General features: G+C 69.0%; 1 long non-coding RNA gene across 1 annotated transcript; it reads left to right on the top strand.

The window, feature by feature from the left end:
- The first annotated feature begins 4162 nt into the window (after positions 1–4162).
- LOC311182419 lies at positions 4163–5758 on the top strand. The gene is made up of 4 exons (XR_014617096.1): positions 4163–4205; positions 4657–4710; positions 5291–5441; positions 5602–5758. It is a non-coding gene; the product is annotated as an uncharacterized lncRNA (long non-coding RNA).
- Positions 5759–6305: the final 547 nt, after the last annotated feature.

Here is a 6305-nt window from a genome sequence, read left to right on the forward strand (position 1 = left end):
TGCCTGCCTGCTGCGTGCTCGCTCCGCCCCCCTGCCCACCCCGGGGCCCTCCCAGGACCTGGAGCCCTCTGCGGCCCGCACCCCTCAGGGGCTGAAGGGGAGAAACTCCCCCACCAACGCTGGCAGCCCTGAAGCAGACCCCGCAGGTCAGCCTGGACTGGGCCTCTTCAGGCACCCACGGCGTTCCCGGGTCACCCACCTCCAGTCCGGGGAGGCTGTGGTGCCATCATCCCTGATGGCTCGTGCGCAGAGTGACCCCAGGGCTGGGCATGTTTCCTCTCTAGGTACCGACTTCTCCTCAGGACGGTCCCAGCCCCGCCCACCCCAACCCCAGCCTCGCTGCTCTCCCTCCCTGGGGAATGCGGGCAGCTCCACCCCAGGCTCACCCAGAGTCACCTCATTGGTATGGGAGAGCTCCTGTCGCCAGGAAATCCCAGGGGTTTGGGGTTCTGCGTGGGGAGCAGGGATCAGAGACCACATGTTGAGGCAGAGCTGGGGAGCAGCAGCCCTGGCCCTCAGGTGCTGGGGGCTCTGTCAGGGGACACGCAGAGCCCCGTGTAGTTCTGCTCCCTCAGCGGACCCCACCCTGGGCCCTCAGCCTGTGAAGCAGCCTTCGCCTGTGGGCTGTGGGTCCTGAGCCTCCCCCTGCCCATGAAGGCGCATGGGACCCCGTGCTAACCCCAGGAGCTGGGCCCCTCTCTCTGCATGGCCTGTCCTGGGAGGACTCAGACCCTCCTGTTGGCCCCCTCACCCTGGTCTCCCTCCTCAGGAGACCACTCGGGACTGAGGTCGGGCAGCCTCTGAGAGCAGGGCCAGGGTCTGCGGGGAGGGGCGGCCGTGGGGGGAGCGGGGCTGACAGGGGAGGACGCCCCCTGCCTTCCTGCTGGGTGCTGGCGCTGGCTCTGGGGCGGCCTCCCCTCAGCGCCTCAGGAGGGGTCCTCGTCTGTGACACTCTGGAGCCCTCTCTGTGGTAGTTCGCCTGCAGGCACATCCATGCTCTGGGCCTCCCTGTCCACCTGCTTGTCCCACTGCAGGCTGACGGCGGGGCTGAGAGCGCCCTGTCCCCACCCAAAGCCGCCTCCAGTCACTGCAGGCACCTGGAGCTGGGGCCTCTGGCTCCAAGTCTGTTCTTGCCACTCACCAGAGAGGGGGCTCGGGGCGGCCCCTCAACCTACACCCTGCTCACCCCTCACACTGGTGCAGCCTGCGCAGTTGCGAGGCCCCCCAAAGGCGCCTCATGTGGCTGAGGGACAGCGCTTGTCCCAGGCCACCCCACTGAGGTGAGGCCCAGGCTGGGCACCCCTGACCGCCAGGGGCCCACCGTGGGGCCCAGCAGCTTCCTTGGGCTCAGACTTAGGACACCAGGAGGAGGGCAATGGCACCCCACGGCCTCCGGGCTGGGCTGAGCGCTCTGCGCGGACATAACGCCTGCCGGGGCTGCGCGGGGCCCGGGGTGGTCTCTGGGGGCGCTGCTGCCGGGTCACGTTTATTTCTCAGAAAGGGCAGCAGGAGCCTGAATGCCCAGGGGGTCCCCGACACGCGTTGAGGCCCCCGCCCCCGCCCCCGCCCTGGGCCGGGCACTCAGCCCCCACCACAGCACAGTCTCTCACTCTGCTGGGCGCGGCCTCCGGGACCCCCTCCTGCTGCTCCTCCCTGCTCCCCTCCAGAGACCTGTCCCAGGGGGCCCAGGCTCCAGGCCTCGCGCTCGGTGCTCCAGCCTGACCCAGAGTGAGGAGAGGAGGCGCCCCCAGCCCGAGGCTGGCCGCTGCCCCTGGGGCGGGTCTCAGAGCCAGGCCCCGGCACAGCCCCTGTGGGAGCCGCCACGGCCACGGGCGCCACCTCAGCACCCGCCAGGCCCAAAGTGGGGTGACCTCAGGCCGGGGAGGTGGGTCTGGAACTTTGGGAGACACCGGCAATTTCCGCATAAGGGGGTACGCTTCCCCTGCAATTTACGGGGTGTGCCTCGCGGTCACCCCATTAGCTGGAATTGTGTCCAGGTTCCCGCACGGTGTGGGTGTGGCCCCCACCCGACTGCCCCCCCAGGCAACAGCCAGAACATTCCCCGCAGGTAAGGGTCCGCTGGGGTATGTGGGGAGCCCAGGGGTCCTGGAGGATCGCACGGTCAGAGCTGTGGGCCCAGAGGTCCAGGAGCGTCATCCCCGGACCAGCATGCAGAGCCCTCAGGACAGGCCCTGTCGTGCGCTCCTCGGGGACCTCAGGAGCCACAGCCTCGGGGACAGCGCACAGGCCGGGCGTGCAGGGGGAGTGGGTGGCACGGGGCCCGGGCGGCCGGCACACGGCTCCACACCCTGACCAGGAGGCGCCCCAACGTGCCTGGGCCCCGGGGGTGACGCCAGAGGCCAGGGCAGGGGGAGTCCCTACTTCCTGATTGATTTGTGACCCTAAAACTGCTCTGCCCAAATAAAAAGCACTAACGTGACAGCAGGTGTCCACGTGCTGAGGACAACCGGGCGGGACTGGCCCCGAAAGCTCCTTTCAGGGCAGCCACTGCCTCCAGGGCGGGAGGACAGGGGTGTGATTGGCCCGAGGAAGTGCCTTTGGGGACCAGGACACAGTGGGTGTCCTCGGATGACCAGAGGAGAGTCCCAGGGGTCAAACGAGGGGAGGCCAGGAGGGGCTGAGGGGCTGAGGGGGCCGGGGCTGCAGCCACCGGAGGCACCGCAGAGGCGGGAGGGCAGGACAGGAGGCCGGGAGGGCTGGCCCGGGGGTCGTGGTCCACAGGCTGGAAGGCTGGGGCAGGGTCCGGCCAGGGCTGCGGCCTGGAGGGCGAGGACAGTGGGGACGGACACCGGCTGAGCCAGGTTGGGGGATCCCACCCCCAACCACAGCCCCAGAGGAGGGCATCGGGGTCCCCAGGACTAGGCAGAGCAGGGCCGGGGGTCAGAGTCCCTGTGAGGGGAGAGGAGCCTGGGGTCCTGGGGAAGGTGAGTGTGTGAGATGGAAGGCGATTTGGGGTGAGCCCACAGGGGTTACGTGTTTCTCAGCCACGGCGGGGAAACACTGACCTTCAAGGCCCAAGAATAGGAAGGTCTGACTTTCGACCTCTGCGTAGCCGGCAGCCGAGCCTGGTCCTCCCCACCAGCTGCGGGTGTATCTCCCTACTGGCCGGGGCTCCTGGGAACTCAAGGGGCCTGAGGAGAGGCCACTGCTGAGGGGCTTCACCCTGGGCTGACACCCCTGAACCCGGGGTGGGGTGACCCAAGCCACCGGCCAGGAGTCTCAGGGACCAGGGAAACCGTCAGCCCCACCACTGTGGGGACTCTGGTCAGAGCCCTCTCTCCCCGCAAGCTCCAGGGATCAGGCCATCCGGAGGGTCCAGGCCCTGTGTCCGGGCAGCCATGAGCCCAAAGTCCCCTCACTTCCCCTCATGGGCTGTCACGGGGTCACTGAGGTCACGCTGGGCCGGTCCTCCCCAACCAGAGCAGCTCTGACCCGCACAAGAACCCAGGACCTGCAGGGGGTTCTGCTTGGCCCAGCCAAGTTTTGACCTTGGCCTGCCCGGGGCTCTGAGTCCCAATCCTGGTGTCAGGAGGACTTCCGGGCCCAGCGTTTGTGCCTGATTGGGGCCTCTGAGCTTTCCTCTTCCTGCCGCCTGGTTCTGAAAGGGGCTGTGGCACCCCTGGTCCTGCGCCCTGGGCCACAAGACCCCAGGCCTCCATGGAGACGCCCTACAAGAAGTGTCCCCGGATTGCCCCCCGGTCACTGCTCCTGGCAGAAGTCTCGCCTCCTCCAGGATGGCTCCCAGGAGTGCACGCCCCGGGCTGGGCCCCTCGAATGTTTGCCCCAAATGGGCTGTAGCGGGTCGCAGCAGGAACCAGGCGGGGCTGAGGAGTGCAGGTCGTTTTGCACAACGAACTCAGGGTCCTTTTCAAATCTCTCAAAAAGAGGGAGACAAAATGGGGCCCGGTGACCCCAACCCTGCCAACCCTGATGGGGGCTCACCTCCCCAGGGCTGGTTCTCTTCCCCACCCGCTGGCTACATGACACCTGCTGGCCGGGGGAGGGGGTGACATGGCCAAAGAACCGAGACCTCGGAGCAGGGTCACGTGGTTTTCCAGAAACAGCCCAGTGCTGGGAAACCAGCTGGGGGGGCGGGGCAGGGAGCGGAGGACTGTGCTACACACTCAGCCATTTCCGTCGGGGCGGCCAGTCCAAGTCAGGCACCGCTGCGCCTCCACGCTAAGGTGAGGCTGGGCCCGGGGGCGGCCAGCGGCCGGCAAAATGTGGGGTCGGGGCTACCTCAGAGGATGCGCAGGGACAGGTAGAGGTGAAGGGGGTGCTCGGCTGAGGGGGGCCTGGGAGAGTGGGGTGATTGCGTGTAGGGTCTGACCTTCCTTCTAGAAGGGGCGACAGGGGCCACAGGCTCAGGCTTGGGGACCCGTGGACTGACCGGGGCTCAGGACTGGGTGGAGCCGTGGGTGCCCCTTTCTCGGCCCCCAGCAATCCTGGGGCAGCGGTGATGGCCCTGGGCACCCGAGCCCGTCCCTGGGGAAGGAGGCGCAGGAGGCTGGGCCCAGAGGCCACGGGTCCCCATCTGGAGAGACGATCCTGGGGGCCCGGCTGCAGGGAGATGGGCGCACGGGGTCCCGGGGAAGGGCCGGGGGCAGCCCTGGTGACTTGCGGTGCCCCCCACAGGGTGAGACCTGATACCTGGAGAAGATGGAACCCTCAGGGGCCGGTATAGCCATGGTAAGACAAGCGCCTCCCCGCCCCCCAGCCCCCGCTCCCCCTCCCGGCATCAACTGGGTCAGCCCTGCCCCCACCAGCTCCAGGCCCAGCGCAGGGACCTGTCCTCACCCCGCGGGCCACTGGCAGGGGCACCTAGAGAACTGAAGACCGGGGGGTCAGGACTGAGCCCCCAGCACCGCAGGGTGGGGAGACCCGCGCCATAGACCAGCCGCTCCAGGGACCCCCTGGGACCCCTCAGCCTCCCCCACCTGCTGAGAGGGAGTCCAGGGGCTGGACTCAGTGGGCTCCGTCCCCCCAGCGCCTGGAGCCCCCCGCAGTGTGCCGCACCCCTGAGCACTTCCCGGCCGGCCTGCTTGGGGCCCCAACACCTGCTTCCTGGCAGGGGAGGATGGCGGAGCTCCGCGGGGCGGCACCACCCGGGCGCCACCAGCTGGTCACCACCGAGGGGGCCGCCGAGCTGGGCCGGACCTGCCCGAGGGCCCATCCCTGTTGCCAGCCCCGGAGCCCACAGTGCCCCATCTCTGCCCCTAGGAGGGGCCGGGGTCCCCAGGTCACCCTGCCCCCCTTGTGCCCCATGTAGAAGACAGCTGCAGGGGCCCTGAAGCTGTCAGCCCTGGGGGCAGCCGTGGTTCCTACTGCTGTGGTGGCGCTGGGCATCGGCATCGCCATCTGCATTACGGTGATATACGTGAAGAGAGACAAGCAGCCGTGGAAAGACAGCCAGGCCACAGGTAGGCCCGGGGCCGGGGCTGGAGGTGGGTGGGTGGGGTGCAGGGAGGGTGGGGGGTGCGGGTGGGGGGACTTGGCCCTGAGCTGGGGCCCCTCCCCACCGCCCACCCTGAGCCTCCTTCCTGGGCCCTGGCCCTGCCTGAGCTGCCCCTTGTCTTGCAGGTGAAAAGGGAGGCAAGGAATCTTGAGGCGTCTCCCTGGCCAGAGCCCGGGCCCCCGGGAGGACACTGGGCTGCGGCTCCTGCCCTGCCTGTCACGGGGGACCAAAGTCAACCTGTGGGCAAAGGATGAAAAGAAAATAAAAGCGTGGCCGCCCCTTTGCCTGCCTGCCGCGTGCTCGCTCCGCTCCCCTGCCCACCCCGGGGCCCTCCCAGGGCCGGGTGCCCCCTGCGGCCCGCACCCCTCAGGGGCAGAAGGGGAGAAACTCCCCCACCTGTGCTACCCACGCCCCGTTGCGGGTGCTCCACGCAGGCCTCCCTGCCCCAGCGAGACCGGCCGGGCCTGACCTTGCACCGAGGTGCTGGCGGCCCCCGGGGACACGCCGCAGGTCAGGCCAGGACTGGGCCTCTTCAGGTGCCCATGGATGGTCCCGGGTCACCCCCCTTGTGTCCTGAGATGCCGCAGCCCCTTGACCCCGCTTCACTCATGCGCGGAGGGACCCCAGGGCTGGGAAGTTTCCTCTCTAGGTACCGACCCTCCTCAGGACGGTCCCGGCATCCGGGTGGGCGTGTGGGACGCCGGCTGGGCGCCATGCCCCCCGCTCCTCCGGGCAGGGCGGGGGCCCCTGAATGCTTCCAGGGCTTGCATGGGGCCTGGACCCACGCACCCTCACCCCGGCCTCTCTGCGCTCCCTCCCTGGCAGACGG

The sequence above is a fragment of the Talpa europaea genome (genome assembly GCF_964194135.1).
Source record: "Talpa europaea genome assembly, chromosome: 12".
NCBI classification, from domain to species: Eukaryota; Metazoa; Chordata; class Mammalia; order Eulipotyphla; family Talpidae; genus Talpa; species Talpa europaea.